Genomic DNA, 16,278 nt, shown 5'->3' with positions numbered 1-16,278 from the left:
ACATGAAAAACACACCATAACACAATGTTTTAACGAGGAAACCCGGTGTGGGAAAAACCTCACTGGGATTTGTGACCCACAATATTCACGTACTGGCCAATAAGAGAATATTATTGCTACAAGAGGGGCCTGCACATGCAAGAAGGCCAACTGCCTAGAGCTCACTACTCAATGGGAAGTCTCACTGACTTACAATGATGGATTATATAAATCCAGTATCTTGTACTGCTTCAAAATAGCATCTATAATGCTAGATCCAGTACCGGTTTCTGCTCTGCTTCTTACATAAACCCTTAACCTATAATTCACATAATAGGTCTACCTTATTTCGCCTAAAAATAATCTTCTTTCTTTCTTTCTTACAAATATTCTACAATGATCTCTCTTATATAAGAGTCATTTTATAATGATGCCAAGTTGGTTTACAAAGATTTTACAATAATAAACAAAATATAATATAACAAAAATCCTGTCGGCTTCTGTGCCGGTATGCTTCCTTTCTCTGCCGGTACTGGTGGTCTGAGTGCCAGTGTAGAGTCTAATCTTGCTAGTGCTGGTGTAATGCCTTGCCGGTGCCATAGGATTGTAAGGTTGCCATCAATGACAAAACCTTCAATCACCTACAATGTCTCATTGGAGTGTATATATGCCAACAGAGAAAGAAACCAGTAAGAACCTAAAGTGATTGAGATCTAACCTGGGTGGAGAATTCACATCAACAGAATTTATGAAATATTGTGATGAGAATGGAATCAAGAAACAACTATCTGCACCAAGGACACCACAACAGAATGGGATTGCAAAAAGGAGGAACTGGACCACAGTTGAAGCAACAAGAACAATGTTGATACAAGGTGATGTACCTAAAATTTTTTGGAGAGAAGCAGTTAGCACTACAGTATACACAATGAATCGAGTATTGGTCAAGAAAGGTAGTGATAAAACTCCCTATGAATTATGGTATGGTCATACTCCTAATTAGTTATTTCAAAGTCTTTGGCAACATGTGTTACATAAATAGAGATGAGTATACCATAAATTTTGATCCTAAATATGATGAAGAAACATTCCTTGGTTATTCAACTAAGAGAAAAGCATTCAAGTGCTTTAATAAAGAACCACAAAGATTGTGGAAAGTGTTAAGGGCGTGTGCACAAAGATGGTGGTTAGAAAAGTGGACACCACCCAAAAACAACTTGGAAAAACAAGCAGCACGTACGTGGTTTTAAAATTTGAAATTTCCACGTAAGCGCTTAGGTTTGTTCTTCCCGAGCCTAGAAAAGGTAGCGTGTAAGCGCTGCTTTAGGAAAATGAGCATGTACGCGCTACACCTAGGAAAATGAGCGCATATGCACTGCTCATAGGAAAATGAGTGTGTACGCGCTAATAATCCAAATAAAACCACGTACGCGGTGCCTGGTAAAAAAAGTTAAAAAAAAAAAACTGGGTCTCATTTACTCGTGAATCACGTTTTTAACTTTGTTTTTTCCTCATTTTCTCACCTAAATCGCGAACGGGGTGCTAGATTTATCCTCCAGGCTATGGATCAAGGTTAGTTTTTGTTTATTTTTGTCTTTCTTTCTGGTTTATGCAATTTGTTTTACATTTTGAATTTAATTTCATTAATTTTGATTAGGTTTTTTCATTTTTTGTTTCAAAAACCAGATTCTTCTAATCCAGAACAAGAACAACCAAATGCACCTCCTGAAAACCCACAAAAACAACCAAATGCACCTCCTAAAAACACACAAGAACAACCCCCAATTCCTCCTTTTGACTGCACAGCCGAAACACATGAAGAATTAATTAATCAGTTAGGACAAAATACGTCTAAAATCAATAGACTGATTGTAAAATTGAAAACTTCTGAACTTGACCATCATCAATCCCTCGCCACTAGCCTAGAAACATTAGCTAGTGGTGCCATAGCTATTTCCACAGAAATTACCAAATGGGGAAGCTTTAGGGATATGTGTCTTCAATTCTATGCTAATGGGCTATCATACGATGGAGTAAAAAACAAAAATATTTCTAAACAACAAATATGTGCCCTTTTTGTTGATCCCAAAACTGGCCAGTCATTACCTCTTAATGCAAAGAGGTTTCCCATACATTGGTGTACCAATGCACAGATGAAGAATCTTTTTTGGTAGAGGTGGTGGATGGTCTTTGATGATCCACCTTGTAATAATTATGAGGTGCCATTGTATTTTTTGAGAAAAATATATTGTGAGTTTGTGCTCAATGTGCGGCCAAACTATTTTGACATAAGAGAGTTTCATGGTAGAGGTGGTGGCTCTGCCCAAGATAGACCTGGAGCCTGTAGGCGATTAGCCGCGGAGAGTCGTTGCCCCCTAGCACCCAAACCCAAGGTGCATCAGGTTGTCCCATTAGAGCTGAAAGAGTCGATGGAGCTATAGACTCTTCAGGTAGCCACAACATTGACTGGTGCCATCATCCAGCATGGGACATCATTAGCACACCCTATTGTATTGGATGATGAGCCGTTAGAGGGTGACAGAGAGCCCATCGAGCATATGTGTGTCAGTTTCTCGGGGATATGCTCAGGGATAGATGATGCAACCAGTGTAGAAGGATACTCATATCATCTGTGCACGATTTGCAGTTGTAGATGTTAGGCTCACACAGTTGAGGATGTCGCGCTGACAAATGAGTTGATGGACATAGTGTTTGCCCATGAGCCATAGACATAGGTGTGTTGATTTGAATTCATAACATTTTATTTATCAGTCACTTTAAATTTATAATTACATAAATAAATTTTCATTTATACATCGATTTAAATTGAGACAAATAATATGCATTTCAGGATGCAGCAACGGTATCCCATACACCTCCCCTAGTTACTATAGCTACAACTTCGATGCTTGAGGTATAAATTTTGTAACATGTTAAAATAGAATAGTACACTTTGAATTCAAAAAAATACAAGATATACTATCTTTAATGCTTGGTCCAATTTCTGGTTTGTAGGTGTTGACAGGGGATGAAATGTCCCAGATTGATGACATCATGCTCTCAGCGATCGATTTTGGCCTACAAGGCTATACGGTATCATATTTTGTACAACTCTTTTTAAGTATTGTTTTGATGGAATATGCAAGTCATTTCATTTTAGATTTTTAAAATTATGTTTAATTTATTATCTGTACTAATATCTTATGTTAATTTTGTGTTTTTAGGGTACCCCTCCGCGTCTAGGGCTCGTCCTAAGAAAAAGAATTCCTCGAAGATGCCAAAACGTGCGAAGAAGGTAATTGAACACATTTTTGGTTGTACAATTGTTTGAAAATGCTGAAATCAAGTATTAGTTGGGGTTTGTAGATTGATTAGTGTTTTTTGTCTATTTTACATGTACAATGGCCATTGAGCTTTGTGGATATGTTGAATGCACCTGATTCACCCGCGGATCAAGAGAGGGTGGAGGTATGTATCTCTACTTTATTTTCTTGATTCCATTATTATATACACGCGTACATGTGAACTTGTGATATATTATAATCTTATAACTTTTTCATATAGGAAATATCCATACCTATTTCGTCAATGGCGAACCCTCCTCCTTGCACTGGAGAAGCATCTCAGGATCCAGTACACTTTTATTTGATATGTAAAATTAATTGTTTTTAACTTTCAATACTTATCATTATATTAATTGTATTTAATCTATGTACATTTTTTGTATGGGTAATAGCGACAGTTTCTACATCGATGGTGAGCCATCCTCAGTCCATTGGAGAAGCATCTTAGGCATAGGTACGTCATTGTTCTCTATATTATAACTTTTAATTGTTTTTGAAATATTTATGTTAGTACATTGTATTAATTGTACATTTAATCTACAATAGACTCCTTCGTGGCATGACCATAACGTGGATCCATTTAAGTATGTCTTCAAGAAAACTCCTAAGAGTGATAAGGAGAGGAGAGCGAAGACATTAGCTCCTAGATCAGCCGATGAGGTAATCTACATTTCAATTGCAAAGGAATTAAAGTTAAATGCATAGTTATGTTGTTAATTGTGAACTATTTTCTACAAAAGAATTCTAACTTGGCTTTTGAATTGTGGTTTTGCAGCCATCTAAAGAGCCGCTTTTATACAAAATTTGGCATTACAATATGTGCGATTCAGCTCATCGCCATTTTAATATACAAATCATCTCATGGTCTTTTATACAAAATTTGACATTACAATATGTGCGATTCAACTCATCGTCATTTTAATATACAAAATTTGGCATATACATATGTACAAATCAGCTCATTGCCACTTAAATATACAAAATTATGCCCCTAAACATGTAAAAATCAGCTCATGGGCATTTATATATACAAAAAATGAATACAGAACAATTCGTCGATGATTTATACAAAATTGTCAAAATCGTTCTACTCTGAACTATAGAATAAATTAAATGAGCCTTTAGGATCAGCTCTAACCCGTATTGTGTCAAGTATTGCCTCGTGGTCAGATTCATGAACTTTCCATAAAATCTTGTTATGAGGTCTACCATGATACTTCATCAAATGAATATTTGTTGCAACAACAAGGCTAGAGAAATGAAGAATATGTATGTGTGTTTCAAAGTCCTCGAACAACCAAACTTCATAATTCTTGATAGGGTATCTCCGAAGCCATGTTCCTATCACGACAACAGACCCTATTGGGTACTCAATACCCTCTCCATCAATGATTGTAGCGGGAGGGTAGAGGGAGAGGGAGGGAGAGAGTGAGAGAAGAGGGGGGGTGGGAGAGAAGAAGGGGTATGGAGGAAGGGAGAGGGAGAGGGAGGGAGGGAGAGAGAGAGAGAGAGAGAGAGAGAGAGAGAGAGAGAGAGAGAGAGGTGGGAGAGAAGGGGTATGGAGGAAGGGAGAGGGAGAGAGGGAAGGAGGGAGAGGGAGAGAGAGGGAGAGAGGGAGAGAAGAGGGGGGAAGGGAGGGAGAGGGAGGGAGAGGGGAGAGAGGAGAGGGGAGAGGGAGAGAGAGGGAGAGAAGAGGGGGGGAACGGAGAGGTTGAGGGAGGGAGAGAGGGAGAGAAGAGGGGGGAGGGAAGGTAGAGAGAGGGAGAGAGGTAGAGGGAGGGAGAGAGAGAGAGAGAGAGAGAGAGAGAGAGAGAGAGAGAGAGAGAAGAGGGGGTGGGAGAGAAGAAGGGGTGGGAGAGAAGAAGGGGTATGGAGGAAGGGAGAGGGAGAGAGGGAGAGGGAGAGAGGGAGAGAGAGAGAGAGAGAGAGAGAGAGAGAGAGAGAGAGAGAGAGAGAGAGAGAGAGAAGAGGGGGGTGGGAGAGAAGAAGGGGTATGGAGGAAGGGAGAGGGAGAGAGGTAGAGGGAGAGAGAGAGAGAGAGAGAGAGAGAGAGAGAGAGAGAGAGAGAGAGAGAGGGGGGAGAGTAGGTGGGAGGGAAAGAGGAGGGGTCTTAAGGGGTCACAGGATACCATATGACCTCTTAGGAAACAATACGACCTCTAATGACACCTAAGGGGTCATATGGTGGGCTAATAAAATGATATATTATATTTAAAGTTATATATAGAACATCATACAACAAGACTCCAAGCAAACAAACAACGAGGCTTCACTAAAAAGAAAGTGTAAGAGCTTGACCTAACCCTAAGAGTACTGCTTAAGGTCTAAAACATACGATGCTATTAAATTTGCAAGGTTATAAGAATGACCTTGATTGTGACCATAGGAATTACACACTTGATTTCTTTCATTGGTATGTATCGTTCCAAGTTGTTTGACAAGTGATGATCATCATATACTACCACTACCATGCATACAACAAACTTTAATTTCTTTAGGTGACAAGCATTGTGTAACAACATGGGAACTCTCGCATACCCACCACTATCATTCTACAGGACATCATCTATGTTGCTCTCCTCCCTCTTTCTCTTCCTACCTGTTGTTTTCTTCTGAAAAACATATTGCAGGTACTCTGACTCATCATGTTGCTTTGTTGACACTATTTTCCACATCTGCTCTGCTCATTAAAAACACATTCGAGAAGAATATTGCTACAGGTTTCCTTGTTTGTCATGGTAATACACCCATGGTTCAATTTCAAACCCTATTCCTCCTATTCAATATACACACAAAAATCCATCAGTCAATTTTTTTAGGAGAGGATACACGATAAAAATCAAAGAGGAAGTTGCAGACAAGAAATAAATTCACTTACTTCTATAGAAGTGCAGACACAGTTGCAGTGGGGTATGGAGGGAGGGAGGGAGAGAAGAATAGAAAGAGGGATGGGGTATGGAGGAAGGGAGAAGGAGAGAGAGAGAGAGAGAGAGACCTTGTATGCATTTGAGAGGGGAGACAATACACTTACATGTGTATATATATGTTTAATATATTATATGTATATAAACATATTATATATACAATGTCATATTATACACATATTATATATTACATATATTATATGTATATACACATATTATATAGAATATCATATTATACAATAGCGTGTATGCACTGTTTATAGTAAAGGTAGCGCGTACACGCTGCTTACACTATAAGTACCCCGTACGCGCTTTTTAAACCATAAGTACCCCGTACACGCTTTTGACTATTTAGGCTTGGAAATAGGCCTGGATGACAAAGCTACGGATTGAAAGTTTGATTTCCCTCCATTTCTCTCATTTTTGACATGTTTTATTTTATCAACTTGGTTTATCGACTTTGTCATCATCAGGTTTACACTTCATAAAGTGGGTATTTCTACAACTGCCACCATATTTTCACCCATCTTCTGAGCTTTCTAACCATATAATTTGTTTTCAATTTGAACAACAATAACATATTATTATTGAATTTCTTTTACTAGTGTCTCCATAGTTCTCACAGACATACGTGCACCATTTTTTGATTAACTTTTGATATACTTATCCAAATTTTAAAAAATTTATATAGTATTGTAGTGCACTTGATTCTTTACAATTTTAAAAATAAAATTTGTATTTTCGATTTGTTTAGTGCAACTTATGCTTCGCGCACAAACAGGTACCTAATTTTCAGGATGTGCTCGATTGGAAAAATCATAAAAAAAAAATACTTAAAAAAAAATTATAAAAAGATACACATCTTCTAGTGCTCACTCTTAACTATCTTTCTGCCAAAGGATTTGTCAAAATAATAAATCTAACTATGACATTTTTGATGCGTACGTCAAACACTATGTTATGTTTTTCAGAAAAAATCAGGGTCAGTTTTTCGTGCGTGAAGGATTTGACCCCCTTAATCTTATCCAATTTTGAAAAAGTTTAGTAGTTTGGAAACTAGATTCAGAGTACTATAATATTTTTGTTTGATTATCTTCATATCTTGAGTGGATGGCTTTCAAATTTTGCCTCCAATTTCAAGTTCACCTGATTTCAGAAAAAAAGTGTCCACTTATACCCCCCTTTTTTACCACCATCTTTGTGCACTTACCCTTAATGTGAAAGTTGATGAGTATTATGACAGATCTGATGATACCAGCAAGTCTAATATAGTTGATGAACAAAAGATAGTGATCATTGAACCGAAAGTTCAAAATGACAATGAGCAAAATAGTGTGGAGGATGATGCTCAATCAATGGAAGATGAAGAAGAAGAACAATAAGAGACTTCTATACCAGAACCAGTTATACCTAGATATGTAAAGTTGAATCACTCTAGAAATCAGATAATTGGAGACATGAATGCTAGAGTACAAACAAGAAGAAAGATCAGAGAAAGTGCTTGTCTGATTTCCACAATTGAACCAAAGACAATGAGGGAAGCTCTCAAGGATGATGATTGGATAAAGGCTATGAAGGAGGAGCTTGATCAAATAGAGAAGAACAACACTTGGTCACTTGTCCCTAGACCAGCTAATAAAAATATGATTGGTACTAAGTGGGTGTTCGGGAATAAATTGAATGAAGATTGTGGAGTGGTTAGGAAGAAGGCGAGACTCGTTTGTAAAGGATATGCACAAGAAGAAGGTGGGGATTATGGAGAAACCTTTGCACCAGTTGCTAGACTTGAAGGAGTCAGAATGATACTTGCATTTTCAATATTCAAAGGATTCAAGGTATACCAAATGGATGTAAAGTCTACATTTCTGAATGGAATTCTAGGATAAGAGGTTTACATTGAACAACTGGATGGGTTTGCATTGATTGAAGACAAGGACATGGTATGAGAGACTCCATTCACACTTGATAAAGATTGGATTTCAAAAAACCAATGAGGACATCAACATTTACTTGAAGACAGAAGGAGACAAGTTATTGATTGCAGAAGTGTTTGTAGATGATATCATATTTGGAGGAGATGATGATATGAATTTAACTTTTGTAGAAGAAATGAAAAAAGAATTTGAAATGTCTTTGATAGGTGAAATCAAATTTTTTATTGGTTTGTAGGTCCAACAAATGAAAGGAGGAATCTTTATCAGTCAATCCAAATATGTGAAGGAGGTATTGAAAATATTTGGAATGAAAGACTCTAAACTAGTTGCAACCCCTATGGTTACTAGTTGCAAATTATCCAAGGAAGATGATTCAGATCCAGTGGATGAAACTGAGTATAGATCAATGATTGGTAAACTACACTATGTTGTTCATAGAAGACTAGACATTGCTCATGCAGTTGGTATAGTGGATATATTTCATAAAATTTCTAAAGAGACTCATATGGTGGCAGTAAAGAGAATTTTCAGGTATCTTAGAGGAACTATTGATTATGGATCATGGTATCCATACAAAGGAAACTTCTCTTTGAAGTTGTTCATAGATGCTGATTGGGCAGGTAATATAGATGACCGGAAGAGAACAACTAGTGGTGCATTCTTTCTAGGAGGAAGACTGGTATCCTAGACTAGTAAGAAACAAAGTTGCATTTCTCAGTCTACAGCAAAAGCAGAGTATGTGGTTGCATCTATGAACTCTACTCAAGCAATATGGATGAGACATGTATTAGAAGGATTTAAGGAGAATATGACAGAACCGGTGGTCATATATTCTAAGAGAAAGAGTGAGAGAAAATAAAGTCGGAATGGATCATGTGTCAAGCAAGGAGCAGTTGGTTGACATCTTCACTAAGTCATTGCCTAAAGCAACCTTTGAGTATCTCAGAGGCAAGCTAGGGGTTATACCCCTACATAAGGTCAATTAAGATGTTGTTGCAACATCATTCTAGTGGACTAATTGAAGATCTTTCACTGTGGATTGATGAGAAAAGGGCTACTCCTCAGGGGGAGCAGTTGAGATGAAGAAAATAAGAGCAACAAAGATGAAGATAACAATAGCAGCAGAAAATGAATTTGACACTTTGCACCTTTGACATTGTTGTCAAAGGGGGAGAAGAAAAGTAAATGAGAAGAATAGTGAAGAGCAAAAAGCGAAGAACTGATGAAGGGAGAAGATCAAGTACAATAGTCATAACAGTTACAGTTCCAGTTTTGCATGATAAACTTTTGGTGTTGCCATCAATGCCAAAGGGGGAGATTGTTGGCATAATTGTTGCAGATGATGATGAGATGAGAAGATGACCGGTAAAGTTGATATGAGGAAATTTGTTGGCTTGATGATGATAATATAATTGTAATAGGATGTTTGATGACTTTATTTGTGTTGTCATTGATGGCAACCATGTTTGTTTAGTCATCTAAGTCATCTAGACCTACTGGTATAGCCTAACCGGTAGTGGAATGAGTTAGACAACAAAACTGCTAAGTTGTTGTGAACTGGTAATCAGGAACAAAGCGATGATCGAGTGACCGATACGAACGATTGGAGAAGATTCAGGTGTTGCAATTCAGAATATATGTTCAGAAAATTGGCATGAGTCTGTTATTGAAATCGCATCAATTTTGGTGAACCAGTAAGCACATTTATAATTGACTGATATGAACTTTGTGAAGAAGAGTGAAGACCGGTATCAAATCTTTAACCGATAATGATTTAAGGTTTGGCGGTGGATCTTATCATGATCATAACTTAGTGATGACGTGTCAGAATCTGTGTGTAGTGATAAGATTGTATTTGAGCGCGTACAAGGATCGAATTTCTTGAGAAACATCAAAGTGCTTAGTAGAATGTAACAAGGGTTTGATTATTTATCAAATCGATGTGCGGTGATCATTCAACAACGAAAATCATCTAGAAATTTATTGTAATGATCTGTAATGATTTGTAATGTAAATTCATTGTATCTTGTTAATGTAATTAGGGTTTTGTAGACGCCCTAACTGAAAAGTGTATTTAGGGCTAGTTGGAGAAGAGATTTTGCGTTGGTAGTTTGATAAGAAGGTGTTGTCGAACCACATTGAAGTGTATGCATGTGTGTAGTAGAGTTGTGTTGAAAAGGATTTGTACTTGCAAGTAAGGAAGTGTTGTAATCAGACCATTTCCCCTGTTGCTCCCTAACAGTTACAGCGGTTTGAAATCCCTTAACTGAGTAGATCCTAACAGGTCTTATATTGTAAATCCCTTCATCGGGTGGCTCATTAACTTGAGTTTGAAATCCTCTAATAAGGTTACTCTTAACAAGGTATAGCTCCTAACAGGGCTGAGGCAAAAATCCCTTAACCGGGTGACTTCTAACAGGGTCTACTGATCTTAACCGGGCATATTGTAAAGCTCTTAACCAGTCACATTCCAAAAGAATGCAAATACTTTGAGGGTGCTAATTTTCCCACCGTGGTTTTTCCCAGTTGGGTTTCCATGTGAAAAATTATTGTGTTATGGTTTGCATGCTTTGTTGGATGTTTGCTTATGTGGTTATATTTCTTGCATGCTTATTGATTTTCAAGTTGGTGAAAGTTGTTATCAGATTTATTAAGTTTTTGCTTGCACTGATTCACTCCCCCCTCTCAGTGCCTTATAAGTTTATCAATCTCTCCTTCCATATCTCCTGCTCTCTCTTTATATGTACATATCCTTCTCTCTGCCTTTCTCTATCTATCACTTTCTATATCTTTATCTTTCTATCTCTCCCTCTCTATCTCCCTATATTTATCTCTCCCTTTATTTCCCTCTATCTATTTCTCCTCTCTTCCTCTCTCTCCCTCTATTTATATGCATGTCTTCCCCCCCCCCCTCTCTCTCCCTCTCTCTCTCTCTCTCTTCTTAAACGTCTATTTCTATCTCTCCATATTTCTTCTTTCATCTCTCCCCTTGTCTCTAGCTTGTTATCCCTCCATCTCTCAGCCTCTATATCTCTTCCCCTTTCTACTTTAACATGAGCTTGTTTGTAATGGAGTTTGATAATCTTCTAAATTCAAAGGATTTGTTTCAGTCATAATTGCATCCCTATAAGTGGATTCATAATTGATTCAAATTAAGCTATCACTTCTTCACTGATACCTTTGTCTCACAAACAACATCATTTAATTGACCAAAATTTTCCTTTACTCTTTAATAGACCCATTACACACCTAAATGTGATTACTATAATTATTTACAATTATTTGATTAAACTAGATCTTATGTAAAAGCAATTTTATTCCCTTACAATACTGAAAACAAAAGGTGAAAATGAAGGAATTGAAAGTTACATTCTTGTCCTATAAACAAAAGGTGAAAATGAAGGAATTGAAAAATACATTCTTGTCCTATAAACAAAAGGTGAAAATGAAGGAATTGAAAAATACATTCTTGTCCTATCATGATAATTGAATTGTTAAAGTTCAATTGAATAATACCCCACCATCATTAATACTCATTCAATGGCCCACAAATATCTAAGATCTAGATGCGAATCTATGACACACTGTCTCTACCGACCAAGCAATTAAATGCAAACAAGAAATGATACTTTTTTCTGGTTTTATTCATAAAAACATTTATTACATATAAATTATCTCACATCCCAATCGGCCATTAGAGCCAAAGCTCGAAGGAGAAGCCATTTGTCCTTAAAGTGCATGTGGTGGAGGGTTATTTGCACCAGGACCCTCATAATCCAAATGCTCCTCAACAGCCATACGATGAACCTGAGGTCACATGCAATAAAACCAACACCAAAAATCATTCACTCTACTGAATTAGAACAAAAACTCAGTATCAAACAAGAACTGCATAATTTAATCTGTTTCAGTTACCTGATCTGACCCAGAAAAATCATGGTGGTTAACACCACCTGTCTCTGTAAACGCCAGCTCTGCAAAACCAAATGAACATTCATTAGCTTTTTAAAATACTATGCAGCAGTAAAAAGATTACTCTAAAATGAATGATATATGTTTTTAAATGGGCGTTTCAGATCAGTCTCAGAATGTTTCTGAAATCAATTATATATGTTTTTGAATGGACGTTTTAAATTACTCTAGGATCAATTATGTATATTTTCGAATCTGCTTTTCAAATGATTTCTACAGTCAGTTATGTATGTTTCGAAATCGAAATTTCAGATCGCATTCAGAGATGCCAACTAAACTACAACATACCACAAAGAATGATAAATACCTTGAGTACTGCTCTTACATGAGACATGCAGAGCTGCAGAAGCTAAGAGAAGCGCCATAAACACAAGTAAATAAGACTTGGCCATTGTTGTTGTTGTTCTTACTTTGGTACCCAAATGTGAAACGAAATGGTTTTCATAAATACTAGTGAGATGGAGACATTAGATGCGTTTTACAAGGGCTTTTCCAGATCACTATCAACACCGACATTGAAAGCTTTTTATTGCCGTCCGTTAATTTGGCATTTTTTTCATTGTCCATATTCAAATGAAAGTTGTCTCTGGATTCTTCCGACCTATCTCTGGACTGAGATCCATATGATTGCGCCTTCTCTTCAGAGAAACAGTTTTCTTTTTTGCGCTCACCTTCTTTATCAGTTCTAACAAAACAAAAAAATAGTGATAATATAGAACAATATATCTATCAATTTTTATTTTTTGTTGAACAAAATTCGACCCTCTATATCGTGACATTTTCTATTTTGGCTGGCGTGTCTTCTGTCGCTGTAGACCCTTGCACAACATAGTCCCACCACCATCAGACCTTCTCCCTTCGGGCAACCCAGTATCTAAAATTTACTATTGATCATATTTAATAATTATTGATCATATTTAATAATTAGTTGAAAAAGAAAAACTAATTATATTATAATTTATAATGATTTAAAAAACATGATCAAATGATAAATTTGAGTGCTCTATAGACAATGGCCTCCTTTTAACAGTCCAAAAAATTCGATAAGAATTCTCCGAAAGAAAGAAATTTGTCATTTCATTTCACACTAAAGTGCATTGATGAACAATAAATGTATAAATACTAAGAGATTATGGTACGTGGTTGGAATAGTAAATAGCTTTTAGTGTACTATTATGACCCACATGCTTCATGTAAAGCTTTAAGGAAATAATCTCCTAGTGATAGGTGGATTGGTCTTAATGTACTTGTAAGCTTAAAAGTGCATATCTTCTAGGTAGTTTATATTATTTTGTGGAGTATTTGAAGAAAATGTCATAAATATTGTTTTACATTTTTTTTTTATAGGTTATATTCTTTCCAACCAATTTTTTTTGTTGGACCCAGAGTATTGTTGTTATCCACCCTCCACCCCCCATGCTGGTAAGGGCAGCATGTTATATAGTCTTTTGTTGAATTCCATGTGATCTATATGATGAAAGACCTGCATCATTGTTTCATTTATATAAGTTAGAATTGGATAACATGTAAGTTTGGTGAAGTTAAATACTTTGAAAATCTTGAAAATTTGAAAGTCAATACTTTTTAGTAATATAATACCTCATGGATGTGTAATTGCATAATTGAAATGTCATGCATGATTCATATCAGTATTTGTTTGTTGTGAAAGAGTTTTTCTGCAGAGAACTTTTTGAAAATAATAAGTAAATTTGGTTTAAGAAGTGAAAGGAAGTTAATTTTTCCAAGTGGGTATGATATAGTTATCTACCTAACAGTATTTTGTATTCTAAAAAGATTTACATACCTTGATAGTAATGAGTTTGGTGTATTGGTTGTTGTTCTTTATGGAAAGATGATTTGTTCAGTGAAGAGAACCTGAAAGCATGAAGGGGTGTTAAAGAGAGAAGGCAGTTAATGTTGAATTCAATAATAGGTACAAATTGAAAACCTTGAGAAAGCATAATACATGTAAAAGTGAATATGTCCAGGGATAGTTGAACAACCTAAACAAAGTAAGAAGCCTAGAAGTAGATGTTGGAAAATCAATATATTGAACAAGTGAGTAAGGTTTACATACCGTTAAAGTAATGACCTTGCTACATTCGATGCTATTCTTTACTGAAAGCTCAATTATTCAATCAAAATAACTTGAAGGTGTAAAGGAATTATCAATTGTAAAGAGAGACACAGTGAGCAAATACCATCAGAAATCATTATATGTGTAAAAGTGAGCAGGTGCCTTGCAGACTGAAATTGGTCAAATGTACAAACAGTTAAAGAACATAAACAAAACAAGAAACCTGGAAGCATAGTACAGAAAATCTGAAGACTATTACATACCTTGAAATTATTGAGCTTGCAGAGTGAAAGTAGTTATGTCCACAAACAGTTAAAGAACATAAACAAAGTAAGAACCTTGTATTAGTACATCATCATTAAAAATTAAATGTATTGAACAAGTGGCTAAAATTTGTAATTGTTATATTCATATGATGTTATTCTTTACTGAAATCTCAATTATTTAATCAAAAGAACTTGAAGGTGTAAAGGATTGTTAATGAGAAAAGGTAGGTAATGATAAATAGTATAATACTTACTAATTGTAAAGAGAGACACAGTGAGGAAATACCATCAGAAGTCAACATGTAAAAGTAAACAGGGGCCTTGCAGATTGAAAGTGGTGAAATGTACAAACAGTTAAAAAACATAAACAAAGAAAGAAACTTGGAAGTAGAACACAAAACATCTGAAGAGTGTTACATACCTTCAAATTAATGAGCTCGGTGTATTGGATGTTGTTCTTTTTGAAAGCTAACCTTCACAAACTATAATACCTGTGAAATGGAAGAGGTGTCTTGCAGACTGGAAGTGGTCACATCCACAAACAGTTAAAGAAGATAAACAAAGTAAGAATCTTGTATTAGAACATCATTCATGAACATTAAATGCATTGAACAAGTGGCTAAAAATTTTAATTGCTATATTCATATGATGCTATTGTTTATTGAAAGCTCAATTATTCAATCAAAAGAACTTTAAGGTGTAAAGAAATGTTAATGAGAAAAGGTAGGTAATGATAAATAGTATAATACTTACCAATTGTACAGAGTGACACAGTTAGCAAATACCATCAGAAACCATTATATGTGTAAAAGTGAACAAGTGCCTTTCAGACTGAAAGTGTATTGGAACCTGCGATAAATAAGAATGTATGAGAAACTAATTTTGGCAAATAGGAGGGGAAAAATTTGTTGAAAGCTACAAAATAGTTGAATAGGAAGTGGGTGTTAGGTGTGTACCTTTTGTTGCAGAGTTGGGACATGTTATTGGGCTCTTCACTTTCATAGACATTAGTTGTGTTGATACATTGAATAGAAGATATACAATACATGAAAATATAATAAAGATGTGATTTGCCCACCTGATTGTGTTTGTTGTGTAGGTATGTTTGGTCTGTTCTGTGCGAAAGTTGCAGCAAGTGGGCTTCCTCAGCCTTTCATAGTACTGTTGATGTTGCACCTTTCAATTGTGAGTACCTTTGGTAGGTGAAGGTTGGTTGTATACGTAGGTGTTTGATTGCTTTTACTCTTGAAAGTATTGTGAATGTTAGGCCTTGTTTCTCTGTTTTGTTGATGTCAACTGTGACAAAGTCTAATGTCAGCCCCTGTGATTTGTGAATAGTAATTCCCCATGCCATTGCTAGTGGAATTTGTGTGTGGTTTCCTCTAGTAATTGGTGGAATTGGGACATGTTTTGCATTTTGTGGATCCCATGAAGGCCCAGTATAATGTTTGAAAAGAACAACCACATATTTTGGCAAATCAAGTGGTTTGGAAGCTGCATCGTAGACAATTTGTTTGATTTGACCCAAAGCACTATTTACAAGGCCAACTTCTATCCATAAATTTGCAATAAGCATAATTTCCTGGTCTATAGAAAGAAGAATTTCAAATGCTAGATGTTCTTCTTGGTGTGCCTGCTTATCTCTTTGATGGGCAATGATTGTTGTTGCACGTGAAATGGGTGAGTGCAATTGTGTTAACATTTTTATGTTGTGTCCACTTGAAGCTGCATTTGTTGCAAACAAATGCTTTTGTTGGCTGAAGTGATTATTCTAATCAAGTG

The 16,278-nt window shown here is 36.2% G+C and overlaps 1 long non-coding RNA gene across 1 annotated transcript; it reads right to left on the bottom strand.

Annotated features, from left to right (window-relative positions):
• Positions 1 to 11,686: 11,686 nt before the first annotated feature.
• On the bottom strand, positions 11,687 to 12,615 carry LOC131051797 (uncharacterized). The gene is made up of 3 exons (XR_009107208.2): positions 12,461 to 12,615; positions 12,097 to 12,155; positions 11,687 to 11,988 (listed from the first exon to the last, which is right to left on the bottom strand). It is a non-coding gene; the product is annotated as an uncharacterized LOC131051797 (long non-coding RNA).
• Between the last annotated feature and the right edge of the window lie 3,663 nt (positions 12,616 to 16,278).

This window comes from Cryptomeria japonica, chromosome 5 (assembly GCF_030272615.1).
Source record: "Cryptomeria japonica chromosome 5, Sugi_1.0, whole genome shotgun sequence".
Taxonomy (NCBI): Eukaryota; Viridiplantae; Streptophyta; class Pinopsida; order Cupressales; family Cupressaceae; genus Cryptomeria; species Cryptomeria japonica.
Note: the sequence above shows the minus strand (reverse complement) of the source record. Positions and strands in the feature narration are given on the sequence as shown.